The sequence below is a fragment of the Saccopteryx leptura genome, chromosome 4, assembly GCF_036850995.1.
Source record: "Saccopteryx leptura isolate mSacLep1 chromosome 4, mSacLep1_pri_phased_curated, whole genome shotgun sequence".
NCBI classification, from domain to species: Eukaryota; Metazoa; Chordata; class Mammalia; order Chiroptera; family Emballonuridae; genus Saccopteryx; species Saccopteryx leptura.
In genome coordinates, this window is record NC_089506.1 from 58,773,610 (window position 1) to 58,789,092 (window position 15,483).

The window sequence follows — 15,483 nt, forward strand, 5'->3', positions numbered from 1 at the left end:
CGGGCATGCCCACCAGGGGTGACACTCTGCCCACCAGGGGTGATGCTCTGCCCCTCCGGGATGTCGCTCTGCCATGACCAGAGCCACTCTAGCACCTGGGGCAGAGGCCAAGGAGCCATCCCCAGCACCCGGGCCATCTTTGCTCCAATGGAGCCTTGGCTGCGGGAGGGGAAGAGAGAGACAGAGAGGAAGGAGGGGGGGCAGGGGTGGAGAAACAAATGGGCGCTTCTCCTATGTGCCCTGGCCGGGAATTGAACCCGGGTCCCCCGCATGCCAGGCCAATGCTCTATCACTGAGCCAACCAGCCAGGGCCACAACAGACCTTTATGTTTAAAACATTCAATAAAATCAGAATAGAAGGAAAGTACCTTAACATTAATAAAGGCCATGTATGACAAATCATTAGCTAATATCATACTAAATGATAAAAACAACAAAGGCTTTTCTTCTAAAATCAGGAATGAGACCAGGTTGCCCACTCTCTGCACTTTAGTCAACTGAAGGTTTTAGCCAGAGCAATCAGGCAAGAAAAAGAAATAAAAGTCATCTATATCAGGAAAAAAGATGTAAAGGTATCACTTTTTGCAGATGGCATGATCCTGTATATAAAATACCCCAATGACTCCACCAAAAAACTATTAGAAACAATAAACCAATACAGTGAAGTCACAGAATACAAAATCAATAAACAAAAGTTCATTACTTTTGTATATGGTAATGATAAAACATCAAAAAACAAACTCAAAAAACCAATTCCTTTTACAAATACAAAAAATTAAATAAAATACCTTAGAATAAACTTAACAAAAGATGTGAAGGACCTATATACACTGAAAACTACAAAACATTATTGAAAGAAATTGAAAAAGATCGAAGGAAATGAAAAAATATTTCATGTTCAAGGATTGGAAGAAGTAACATAGTTAAATGGCCATATGCAAAGCAATATACAAATTTAATGCAATCTCTATCAAAATACTAATGTCATTATTTTAAAGAAATAGAAAAAAAATTACCAGATTATTATGGAACCATAAAAAACCCTTGAATAGCCAAAGCAATTTTGAGAAAAAAAAAATGGAGCCAGAGATATTACACTACCCGGCTTCAAGATATACTTTAGAGCCGCAGTAATCAAAACAGCATAGTATTGACAGAAAAACAGACATACAGACCAATGTAATAAATTTGGGAGCCCAGAAATAAAACTGTTGTGGACCGGTAATGGCAAAAAGCCATTATAGATTCGAGGCTTGGCAGGGGGCTAAGTTCTCCCCCTTCCATCTCCATATTTGGCTTTGATGCTGAGTGTTTGCACCCACTCCACTTCCTTCCTTGGGTTGCAGGAAGCAATATACATGCCCTTCCTCTGACTCTTTGTTTTCAGATGTTTGTAAAATTCACTAATGTATACTGTTTTTGCCTTAGGAGAGTTCCTGTCTTAGCCTTTGATGTGCAACTTTGTATCAGGGTCCTTGATTTGCATAGGTCCATATAATAAAGTGAACTGGGGCTGTGAGGCACTCAGATACTGCCAGGCAGTTTGAAGAGTTCTCCCGGTCCCATCGGTTTTGTTCTGACAAAGTGTGTTTCCTTAATTCCGCACCGTTATTTGGAAGCTGCGCTGGTCCACGGCATAAAACCACATATATATGGACAAATAATCTTTGACAAAGGAGCCAATAAACAAACAATGGAGAAAAAAAGCCTCTTCAATAAATGGTGCTGGGAAAATTGGAAAAGCACATACAAAAGAATGAAATTTGACTACCATTTGTCCTCCTGCACAAATATTTATTTAAAATTAGTCAAAGACCTTAATATAAGATCTAAAACAATAGATTACATAGAATAAAACTTAAGTACTAATCTCATAAACTGTGGTCATAGAGAACGATTTATGAATTTGACCCAAAAGGCAAGGGAAGTAAAGGCAAAAATAAATGAATGGGACTGTATCAAACTAAAAAGCTTCTGCACAGCAGAAGAAACTGACAACTAAACAAAGAGGCAGCTAACTAAATGGGAGATGATATTTGCAAACAATAGCTTTGATAAGGGATTAATATCTAAAATATATAAAGAAGTCACAAAGCTCAACAACAAACAAGCAAAGAATTCAATTAAAAAATGAAAAGAGGATCTGAACAGAACAGACACTTCTTCCAAGAAAAAATATAAATGGCCAACAAATATATGAAAAAAATGTTCATCTTCACTAGCTATTTAAGAAATGCAAATTAAAACTGAAATAAGATACCACCTCACATCTGTGAGATTGGCAGTTATCAACAAGACAGGTAATAACAAGTGTTGGAGAGGCTGTGGAGAAAAAGGAACTCTCATTCACTGCTGACGGGAATGCAAGTTAGTACAACCATTATGGAAGAAAGTATGGTGGTTCCTTAAGAAATTAAGACTAGAACTACCATATGACCTAGATATGCCTCTACTCGGTATCTACACCAAAATATCAAAAACATTGGTACATAAAGACACATGCACTCCATGTTCATCATGAGACATGGAAACAACTAAAGTGTCCCTTGATAGAAGACTAGATAAAGAATATGTGGTATATATATACAATGATATACTACTCAGCCATAAGAAATGATGACATAGGGACATTTATGACAACATGGATGGAACTTGAGAATATTATACTGAGTGAAACAAGTAAATCAGAAAAAGTTAAGAACTGTATGATTTCACATTTATGTGGGATATAAAACCAAGACTCATGGACATAGATATAAGTGAAGTGGTTACCAGGGGGAAGGGGATGTGGTGGAGGGGAATAAGGGAGGGGGCAGGAGGAAAGGTATAAAGATGGACAAATATAAGGTGACAGAAAATGATTTGACTTTGAGCGATGAGTATAGAACATAATCAACAGTTCCACTGCTATAAAAATGTTTACCTATGTACTCTTATTGATCAATGTCACCATGTTAAAGTTAATTTTAGAAATACAATTTAAAAATTAGAAAAAAAAATCTTTTAACACTAGGCCCTGGCCTGTTTGCTCAGTGGTAGAGCATTGGCCCAGTGTGTGAAGGTTCCTGGTTCAATTCCTGGTCAGGGCACACAGGAGAAATGACCATCTGCTTCTCCACCTCTTTCCCTTGCTATCTCTCTCTCCTTTCTCCTTCTGCAGCCTTGGCTTAAATGCAGGCATTGTCAAACTTTTTATAAAAACCTCCCACTTTTGCAGTGCTGGTCAACCTGGTCCCTACTGCCCACTAGTGGGCATTTCAGCTTTTATGGTGGGCAGTAGCAGAGCAACAAAACAGTGCCCGATTGGCCCACTATGAAAGCTAGAATGCCCACTAGTGGGCAGTAGGAACAAGGTTGACCAGCACTGCAAAGTGGGCGGTTTTTATAAAGTTTGACGACTCCTGCTTAAATGGTTTGAGCAAGTTAGCTTCCGGTGCTGAGGATGGCTTCATGGCCTCACCTCAGGTGCTAAAATAGCTTGGTTGTTGAACAATGGAGCAGTGGTCCCTGATGGGCAGAGCATTGCCATGTAGGGGGCTTGCTGGGTGGGTCCCAATTGAGGTTTATGTGGAAGTCTGTCTGTCTGCCTCCCTGCCTCTCACTTACTTTAAAAAAGTACTTAAAGAAAAAAGAAAAGAAAGGTGAACATTGGAGATTTCAGTGGTCAAAGTGACTGGTTGTCACAAATCCTGCTATTTGGTCCCTGATATGCACTTTCTTTCTTTCTTTCTTTCTTTCTTTCTTTCTTTCTTTCTTTCTTTCTTTCTTTCTTTCTTTCTTTCTTTCTTTCTTTCTTTCTTTCTTTCTTTCTTTCTCTTTCTTTCTTCCTCTCTCCCTTCCTTCCTCTCTCCCTTCCTTCCCTCCTTCCTTCCTTCCTTCCTTCCTTCCTTCCTTCCTTCCTTCCTTCCTTCCTTCCTTCCTTCCTTCCTTCCTTCCTTCCCTCCTTTCTTTCCTATTCTCCTTTTTTTCCTTCCTTCCTTTTTTTCTATCTCTTTCTTCTCTTTTGCCTATTAATATTATTATTTCTGCAATGAAAGCTTGATTTTTATATTTCCTAGCCTTCTTTAAAACTATTAGAAGTGATGTATGCATTTATATTGTACCTTTAAAAGGAAGGAACTCCCTCACTTCTGGTTTTTATCTTTCTGTTGGCTATTATGTAGTCACAGTGGTGGTCAAACATCTTAGGTCATGTGGTTGAGAGAAAAACTCTTAGTCTGATTAAGCCAAAATGGAAACTGGGTTTCCAACACTTTTGGAGTTACTGCATCAACACTAGATGACCTTAGCCCTGGATTGCAATGAAAAATTAAAAGGGAGAATGGGGAGAGGGAGAGAGGGAGGAGAAAGAAGGGAGGGTGAAAGAAGGACAGAATAGATCTATCTTTAAATACTCTTGTCATATTTGGTATACAGAATCAGGGATTGGATTAATTCACTTAAGAGAGTGATTCTCAATGTGAGATGAAATTGCACCACCTGCCACCATGGGACATTTGGCAAGATCTGGAGAAATTTTTGGTTGTCTTTTGGGCTTGATGCTACTGTCATGAGGTTATTAGAAGCAAACAATGCTGATGAACAGTGTATAGTGCACAGCAAAGCACCCATAATAAAGTATTACCTGACCGAAAAGTCCGTAGTGCTAAGTTTGAGAAACCCAACTTAAGGGAAAGTGTTGATAAAGTGAAAAAGAGGTCCAAAGATTGAAATAAAAGATTAGTTGGCCTGGAGCATAGAGCAACAACAGAAAGGAAACTGGAAAATCAGGCAGGTCCAAATTGTTAAGGTTCTTTTAAAACATGTGAAGGAGTTTAGACTGTCTACTAAGGGTAATTAAAAATCAGGATTAAAGCAAGAGCTTAACATAATAGGATTTGCATTTTTAATTAAATAAATTTGGCTGCAGTGTGCAGAATGACCTGGAAGGAGCTGTTCTAGAGGCCATTTACCCCAAGTTGTGAGATAGTGTCCCTGGCTATGGTAATAGTAGGGAAGAGAAAGCAGCAAACAGATGCAGGAGATTTTAGAAGTAGAATAAAAGTATTTGGTGATTGTTTTTATATATTGATGAAAAAGAGGGAAAGTTTAGGGCTGACTATGTTTTCCTCTTTGGATAAGAGACACAGAAGCATTTACCGAGAATGTGATCATTTCTTTACCATATATATATATATATATACACACACACACATACACATACATACACACAATATATATATGGTAAAGAAATATATATTAAATATATATATTTAATATATATATTTAATATATATATTTAATATATATATTTAATATATATATTAAAGAAATATATATAATTTTTTTTCTAGCATAGAGAAAATGCAGTTTGAGGCAAGGGGATTAATAATAAACTCAATGTCATTATCCCAGAATCCTATAGGTGTTAGGAATTGGGGAAGGAGGCATTATTTTTCACATTTAATGGAGCAAGCAAATGGAAGTCATCTCTGAAGAACAAACATTAGAGACTAGGGTCCTAGTGAATAAGCCCTGGTAAATCTTTTTGCTGAAAGTGACAATTTTCTCTTGCAGTAAGTATACTCTGTGATGTCGAGAGTGGTAGTAAGCTGGAGTATTTAGTTAGAGTTATGTGCTCTTTCTCCTCCTTCTTTGTAACTAAAATAACAGTAAGACATACTTACCAGTGTTGGCAGCTGCTTTTATGTGAGTTGGTATGGTTAAATACATCTTAACAACAGTAGGCAACTATCTTAAGGTCACCAAGTGCTTCTACAATATATCAATGACAGAATCAAAGTTAAATTTGGAAGTTATACTTTAAAAAGTTGGTCATTTAAAAATTTTTTTAAATATGAATAGGCTGACTCAAGAAACTCAATATATCAGTCCTACTTTCGGGATACATATTAAGAATTAAGGAGAAGACAAGATGGCGCTGGAGCAAGTACTAACATACACCTCCCAGAACCAAAGTGTATTACAAACTAATTTTAAGAACTATCATCTGGAAAAACCAACTTTGGCCTAAACTAAAAGGACTCTTCAACCAAGGAACACTGAAGAAGCCACACTGAGACTGCTTAGTGTATCCCAAGGTTCTCTTTACCATGCCACAGTCGCAGAGCTCCAGGGAAAAGCAACCTGGTCTCATCTCTCCAGGCAGAGCAGAACAGAAGCTCCATCTCCACACATGCTGCAGATGGCTTTTCCAGTCTACCTGAATATTTACCAGCTAGAAGCAGCGGTCATTGGAACTTGGACGTGATCTGCAAAGTATAGAATTGTGACAACAATTCCAGTGCCATGCAGACTTTTCCTGGATGTGGACTTTTCCTGGACTCCTGCTCCTTGTGACAGCTCCTAATGGACTGAACTGGGGTTGGGTTGCATTTGCAGGGATCTGGAATGGTGTTGGTGCTAACTTGGACTTGGTGAACATGTTAAGGACACTACTCTTTTATGGATTCTTGCTGTATTGGCCAAGAGTTTGCTTAAAGGCTTTAATCACTATTAAAAAAATAGAAGACTGGATAAAGAAGATGTGGCACATATACACTATGGTATACTACTCAGCCATAAGAAATGATGACATCGGATCATTTACAACAAAATGGTGGGATCTTGATAACATTATATGGAGTGAAATAAGTAAATCAGAAAAAAACAAGAACTGCATGATTCCATACATTGGTGGGACATAAAAACGAGACTAAGAGACATGGACAAGAGTGTAGTGGTTACGGGGTGGGGGAGGGAAGGAGGGAGAGGGGGAAGGGGAGAGGCACAAAGAAAACTAGATAGAAGGTGACAGAGGACAATCTGACTTTGGGTAATGGGTATGCAAAAGAATTGAATGACAAGATAACCTGGACATGTTTTCTTTAAATATATGTACCCTGATTTATTGATGTCACCCCATTAAAATTAATAAAAATTTATTTATATAAAAAAATAATTAGTAAATGTTAAAACTATTGGATACACATAAAACAACTCTTGTATAAGAATAAAAATCCAGCCTCAAAGTCTATAATAAATTTCAAGCCTTATTAGTGTCCTTCAGAATAGTCATTATTTTTTAAGATTATTAATTTATATTATTCCCAGCACTAAGAAAGATAAACTAGTTAAAATAGGTTTTAAAAAACTCATTGAAAAATTTTTATTTAATTAACTCTAAAATGTAAAGTCATTTAAACATTTCTTGAAAGGATTTGGTGTTAAATTTAAGAGAAATCACAACCAAAAATTTGTAATTTTTGAAACTTAAAAATTATTGTAATATTTCAATATGAATTTAATATTACACAATTAATCACACACAAAGCACATTTCAGAATGTGTAACAATACTTTTTACTGTTAACTTGGCATGCTTCTACTACTAATAGTTTTCTAAAACACACATAAAAAACCCACTAAACCCAAAACTTTACAACAGGTTATTGCTGAAAATATATTATATGCACTTTAATATTTTAAGAGCAAAAAAATATTTTCTTTTTTGTTTGTATTTATTTATTTATTTATTTCATGGCAGAGACAGAGGGAGTCAGAGAGAGGGACAGATAGACATGAAGGGAGAGAGATGAGAAAATACAATTCTTTGTTGTGGTTCCTTAGTTGTTCATTGATTGATTTCTCATATGTGCCTTGACCGAGGGGTTAGAGCAGACCTAGTAACCCCTTGTTTAAGCCATTGACCTTGGGTCCAAGCTGGTGAGCTTTGCTCAAACCAAATGAACCCACGCTCAAGCTGGCGACCTCAGGGTCTCGAATCTGGGTCCTCCATATCTCAGTCTGGTGCTCTATCCCAGGAGTCAGAAACCTATGGCTCACAAGCCAGATGTGGCTCTTTTGATGGCTGCATCTGGCTCACAGACAAATCTTTAATAAAAAAATAACATTAGAAATATAAAACAGTCTCATGTATTACAATCTATTCATTTCCAGTTGCGGGTGGCTGGAGCCAATCACAGCTGTCCTCTGGGACAGCACCAAATTTTTATTGAATAACGCATAATGTACACGGGCCATTGTGAGGTCAGGAAGTAAACTTCCCTCCTTTTCATCAAGTAGTCAGCTAGCTAATTGCAGAAACCCTTTTGATGAAAAAGATGGCTAAAAGAAAAAAGATGAGGAGTATCATACTTTTCAGCAGGAATGGACAGAGGAATTTGCCTTTGTGGAGAGAGCAGGTTCTGCAGTGTACCTAATATGATAAACTTGCATTGATGAAACTGTCAAATATAAAGCGGCACTTCAACACACACCGTACTACATTTGCGTCGAAATATCCAGCGAGGGACAGCAGGAAGAAAGCATGTCAAGAGCTACTGTGCAGAGTGCAAGCCAGTCAGCAGCAACTCCATGTTTGGACCCAACAAAGTGACTGAAATTTGGTTAGCTTTGCTGGTGCTTTAGCAATTGTGAGAAATGGAAAGCCATTCACAGATGGGGAGTATGTCAAAACATTCATGCTTGATGTTGCCAATAACCTTTTTGACAACTTTTCGGATAAAGACAAGATAATCAAATGAATAAAAGACATGCCTCTGTTGGCAAGAACTGTTGATGATCGTACCATCATGATGGCAAATCAAATTGAGGCAAGACAAATGAAGGACATAAATGCAGCACCATTCTTTTCTCTCACTTTGGTTGAGGCAACAGACATAAGTCATTCATCCCAGTTCAGCGTGATTGCTAGGTATGCTGTCGGTGACGCACTACATGAGGAAACTCTTGCTGTTTTGCCTATGAAAGAGATAACAAAAGGGGAGGATTTATTCAAGTCTTTCACTGAGTTCACTAAAGAAAAAAATCTACCGATGGATAAACTTATTTTGGTGTGTAATGATGGTGCTCCGTGCATGGTGGGGAAAAACAGGATTCATAGTGCTTTTTCATGAACATAAAAAGAGACCCATCCTAAGTTTTCACTGCATCCTACATCGGGAGGTGCTTTGTGCTCAGATGTGTGGCGAGCAGCTTGGTGAGGTGATGTCACTGGTCATTCGGGTGGTCAACTTTATTGTTACCCAAGCTTTAAATGATCGCCAGTTTAAAACATTGCTGAAGGAAGTTGGGAATAATTGTCCTGGTCTGCTTCTGCACAGCAATGTGCATTGGTTGTCAAAAGGGAAGGTGCTCAGCAGTTTTGTAGCTTGTCTGAGCAAAATATGGACTTTTCTTGAAATGAAGAAGTCAAGCATCCTGAGTTAGCTAACACTGAGTGGCTCCTGAAGTTCTACTATTTCGTGGACATGACTGAACATCTGAACCAGCTCAATGTGAAACTGCAAGGCATTGGAAATACAGTCTTATCCCTTCAACAAGCAGTGTTTGCATTTGAAAACAAGCTGGAACTCTTCATCACTGACATTGAAACAGGTCGTTTACTACACTTCGAAAAACTGGGAGAGTTTAAGGATGCACGCACAGCAAGTGACCCTGCTCAACATCTTGATCTCCAGCAGCTAGCGGACTTCACATCTAATCTCCTGCAGTCATGCAAAGCGTGCTTTGGAGAATTTCATGAGCACACTCACCTTTTTAAGTTCATCACCCATCCACACGAGCGTGCGGTGGACAGCGCTGACCTGAGTTACATCCCCTGTGTCTCTGATAGAGATTTTGAGCTACAAGATGCTGACCTGAACACCTCAGACATGTGGGTGAATAAGTTCAAGTCACTGAATGAAGATTTGGAAAGACTTGCATGACATCAAGCAGAGCTGGCGAGCAAACACAAGTGGGGAGAAATGAAACAACTTCAACCCGCAGACCAGCTGATTGTCAAAACTTGGAATGCGCTTCCCATCACATACCACACACTGCAGCGTGTGAGTATTGCTGTACTGACAATGTTTGGATCTACGTATGCACCAGATACAGTGTCTCTAGAAACATGAAAAGCTTAGAACTTACACATATGAATATTTCATCAGCCTTTAATATATTCTTTTGTGTTTAATTGAATATATTTTTATTAAAAATTTACTCTTTAATGTTGTCTCAGTCACAATGTTTCATCCAAATACTACATTGATATCCAGAGAATTTCTTTTTGGTAGAAATGAAAAATATATGTTTATTTGCTCTCCCCTGCTGGAGAGATAAGTGTTAATTTAAAAAGAAAATATGATTTTGAACTCTGGAAAACAATGTATATGTTTATTTATTAAGTCCAAGAAGTGGCTCAGTAAGCAAATGTAATGGCATCCAGAGAGACAGAAATAAGGCACATTTCATAAGGTACATTCCATTTTAAAGACTAAAATAGAAGATGTACTTTTGAAAAATGTTAACCTGAGAATAAAGACTTAAATGTTTGTTTCTAAAGCTTTCTTTAGTGCTTATTGTATGAATTTACTTCCTAGAATTTCCTAATTAGAAAGATGGAATACCTATTTTGTGTTCCTTTATAGATTGTGAGCTTTCAAGTATTATATTTTTAAAATGTCAATACCAAAGCACATAAAACAGCAGCTCTCACATCACTTTTATCATTTGGAATTTCTATAATTTGATTTTTCTGTTCTCAAAAAAAATCAACTTCCTCAATTAACTTTGACCATATATTCTGGTACAATTATTGTGAAAGTTAACTAGCAAGTCTGACAGTATATCAGTTTATAAATAAAACAATAATGATTTCTCACATTTATTGTGTCTTTTTTTTATTTTTATATAATTTTATTTTTTTAATGGGGTGACATCAATAAATCAGGATACATATATTCAAAGATAACAAGTCCAGGTTATCTTGTCGTTCAATTATTTTGCATACCCACCACCCAAAGTCAGATTGTCCTCTGTCACCTTCTATCTTGTTTTCTTTGTGCCCCTCCCCACCCCCTATCCCTCTCCCATTCCCCCCTCCCCCCCGTAACCACCACACTCTTATAAATGTCTCTTAGTTTCACTATTATGTCCCACCTACGTATGGAATAATACAGTTCCTGTTTTTTTCTGATTTACTTATTTCGCTTCGTATCATGTTATCAAGATCCCACCATTTTGCTGTAAATGTTCCGATGTCATCATTTCTTATGGCTGAGTAGTATTCCATAGTGTATATGTGCCACATCTTCTTTATCCAGTCGTCTATTGATGGGCTTTTTGGTTGTTTCCATGTCCTGGCCACTGTGAACAATGCTGCAATAAACATGGGGCTGCATGTGTCTTTACGTATCAATGTTTCTGAGTTTTGGGGATATATACCCAGTAGAGGGATTGCTGGGTCATAATGTAGTTCTATTTTCAGTTTTTTGAGGAACCACCATACTTATTGTGTCTTAAATGCTAGAAAGTCTGCTAAATTCTTCATGTGAATAATCTTATTTAGTTATTTCTCAAATATGTAAGGGTGGTATTATACTAGCTCCATTTTACAGAGGAAGAAACTGAGGTTTAATAAAGAAGTAACTTGGCCCTGGCCGGTTGGCTCAGCGGTAGAGCGTCGGCCTAGCGTGCGGAGGACCCGGGTTCGATTCCCGGCCAGGGCACATAGGAGAAGCGCCCATTTGCTTCTCCACCCCTCCGCCGCGCTTTCCTCTCTGTCTCTCTCTTCCCCTCCCGCAGCCAAGGCTCCATTGGAGCAAAGATGGCCCGGGCGCTGGGCATGGCTCTGTGGCCTCTGCCTCAGGTGCTAGAGTGGCTCTGGTAGCAATATGGCGACGCCCAGGATGGGCAGAGCATCACCCCCTGGGGGGCAGAGCACCTCCCCTGGTGGGCGTGCAGGGTGGATCCCGGTCGGGCGCATACGGGAGTCTGTCTTACTGTCTCTCCCTGTTTCCAGCTTCAGAAAAATGAAAAAAAGAAAAAAAAAATAAAGAAGTAACTTGTCTACATTTAAATACCTAGTAAGTGGCCAAGCCAGGATTTTAAACTAGGCTCTCTGACTCCAGACTGTGGCCTACACATTTAACCATTATAAAAACGTTTGAATGATGTTGATAGTAAAATGTCACGTGAAAATTGTAACACTGTTTTTAATTCAATAAAAAGTTATATATGTTACCACAAATCTGCCATTTCTTCCTGCTAGACATTATATTAGTGCAAGTTGCTCATGAAATCTGTTTGTAGGAGATTACTGTTCACTCAGACTGGTGCAGCGAAGACAATCTGATTAGGCTTTATGGGGAAATGCCTCACACATTGTACTTCTTGGTTAAGAATTTTGATTCTCTGGGTCAAAAGGTTAAAGTTTTTTCATTGTTAAAATGGATGTGCTTCTTACAGGGAAGTCATAATAATAAATTTGAAAAGATCTCTATGATGTGCTGAGCCTTGCAACGTGGAATAATATGCTCTATAAATACTCAGTAAAAAACCTATCAGCCCAAAAGCTGACTTGATATATAGTTATACTCTTGTGCACCATATATGATAATGGAATAGAAAATTACCTAAAAAATCTTTTATATAATATTGTTAGAAGTTTCAATTCAATGCTCTAAAGCTGAACAATTTTGAATGAGTGTTAACACCTTATTTAATGGTTTGAATATTGATTTCTCACCAATTTAAAGGAAATGTAATAATGCATCTGCTGCTTTTTGGTGGTACAGTATAGTCAAACTGTAGTACAGGACCATTGAATTTAGTGCTACTTGAATGAGTTAATAATTCTACATATTTTAGCCAATGAGTACTGATTGATTAAGCAATTACATAAATGAATATAAACTACTCACAGGCTTTTTATGTTAAGTAAAATAAGTAGTATGGAATTTTGATGGTGACTATGCAACCCATAGATACAGAAGCTATGATAGTTAAATTGACTGATTAGTTCATCATATACCATCTGAGGTTTATACTTTTAAATTAGCTGGATAACAAAAAGTTGTCTACTAAATTTTGTACATCATAGAGGCAGCCTTAAAAAACCAATTTCTCAACCAGAAAATAGTAATTTATTACTGATATCAAAATATCAACACAGGATGATGTCATTGCACAGAAAAATTTCTGCAGGAGAAATTGCATTAGTGGTATTAAAAATCCTTCCAATGGATCAACGAGCATCAAATATATTTGCCACATATTTTTTAATATTTCAAAAGATTTTTTAAAATTTATACATACATACATACTACCTTGGGCAGGCATTATACTAAGAACTTTACAAAGATTATTTCATTTAATCCTGTCAATAACCCCATAAACTAGATATTCTTATTCACTTTTTTTTTTTTCTGCCACATATTCTTAAGAAACTAGAGTAAGGAAAAAAAAAAAAAGAGAGAAAACAGTTTCTGATACACTATTGCAGAGTGCTGTGTCAATGGACACAAGAGGTATGTCCAGTGCCATTTAGAAAAATGCGTGGAGAGTATTTCAGAAGTCACATATTAGAGCAGTGGTCCCCAACCTTTTTTGGGTCATGGACCGGTTTAATGTCAGAAAATATTTTCACAGACTGGCCTTTAAGGTGGGACTGATAAATGTATCACATGACCGAGACAAGCATCAAGAGTGAGTCTTAGACGATGTAACAGAGGGAATCTGGTCATTTTGTAAAAATAAAACATTGTTCAGACTAAAATATAAATAAAACGGAAATAATGTAAGTTATTTATTTTTTCTCTGCAGACCAGTACCAAATGGCCCACAGACCGGTACCGGTCCATGGCCTGGGAGTTGGGGACCACTGTATTAGAGGCTTCTGTCAAAAGTAAAACAATCTGTATTGTAATTAATATGATTGTTTATATTACAATTAGTATGGCTTGAGAAAATACAAGCGTATTTGTACATGCTATATATTACATATGAGAAATGAGACTCTGAGAGATTGTAACTTTTTCAATAATATCACCACTTTTATTGGAAAAAATAAGCTGCAAATACCATTTAACATTAAAAAAATTCTTAACAGTGAATATCACAGTTTAAAAAGGTCTGAAGTTGATGTTAGATTATCTAATTCAGAGACAATGCTTGTGAAGAAGGAATAAATTCAGAACTTATTAAGTAAATTATGATACATCCATGCAATGAAATTTTATTCAGCTATTAAAAAGTATGTGGCAGATAACATTAAAAATATTACAGATAAATCAAAGTGTAATTCTAAAATATGTTCAGTTAAGCCACACAAAGGCAGAAAAAAGAAAACAGAAAACAAACAGAAAAAAAATCAAAATGACGGACTTAAGTCCTAGCATATCAATAATTGCACTAAGTATAAATAGTCTAAATATACTAATTAAAACACAGTTTGAAAGAGTGAATGAAAAATTCTTAAAATATATTCTGCTTACAAGAAATTCACTTTAAATATAATGGTATAAATAGATTGAAAAAATTGAGAAAATGTATATCATGTAAGTATTAAACCAAAGAAAGCAGGAACAGTAATGTTTTTGTTTTGTTTGTTTATTTGTTTTATTAAGTGGGAGATGGGGAAGTAGAGAGAGACTCACACAAGTACCCCGATTGGGATCCACCCAGCAAGGCCTCTATGGGGTGATGCTCTGCACATTTGGGGCCTTGCTCCATTACTTGGCAATGGAGCTATTTTAGTGTCTTAGGCAAGGCCATGGAGCCATCCTCAGCGCCTGGGATCAGCTGGCTCTAACCATTTAAGCCACAGCTGCAGGAGAGGAAGAGAGAAAGAGAAAGAGATAGAGAGAGAAAGGGGAAGGGGTGGAGAAGCAGATGGTTGCTTCTTCTTTGTGCTTTGGCAATCAAACCTGGAACTTCCACACGCCGGCTGCTGTTCTACTGCTGAGCCAACTAGCCAGTGCAGAACATCAGTGTTAATATAAGGTAAAATACACTTAAGTGCAAAGATAATGACCAGAGACAGAAAAGAACTTTACATAAAAATAAAAGGGTTAATCACTGAGAGTTACAATAATAAATATGTATGCATCAAACAACAAACTTTATATCCTAAACTCTCTTATTTGATATCAATGTTATTGCACAATTAAAGATATGTTATTTAGAATATCTTAATGATCACCAATTCTTTATATTTATAATATCAATTCTATATTTTCCTTGACCCTTCAAGGTTTTCAATACTGAGATTTTTCCATTACAGAGCAATTTACCAACATTGCTCTGATATAGAGTGATTAGTTGGACAGACAGATGCTTTCACCAGTAGAGCTCTTAATAGGTTTAAATTATTAGCACAAGTAAGGGAAGATGTATAGATTGTTTTGTGAAGCTAAATGTGCCCTGTCTAGCTGGCTCAGCAGTAGAGTGTAGGTTAGGCATATGGAAGTCTTGGATTCGATTCCTGGTCAGGGCACACAGGAGAAGTGACCATCTGCTTTTCCAGCCCTCTTCTTTCACCTTCTCTCTCTCTCTCTCTCTTCCGTTCCTATAGCTATGGCTCGAATGGTTCATGCAAGTTGGCCCAAGCACTGAGGATGGCATCATGGCCTCACTTCAGGAGCTACAATAACTTGGTTGCTGAGCAACAGAGCAGCGACCCCAGATGGGAAGAGCACCTCCACACCCCTGTAGGGAG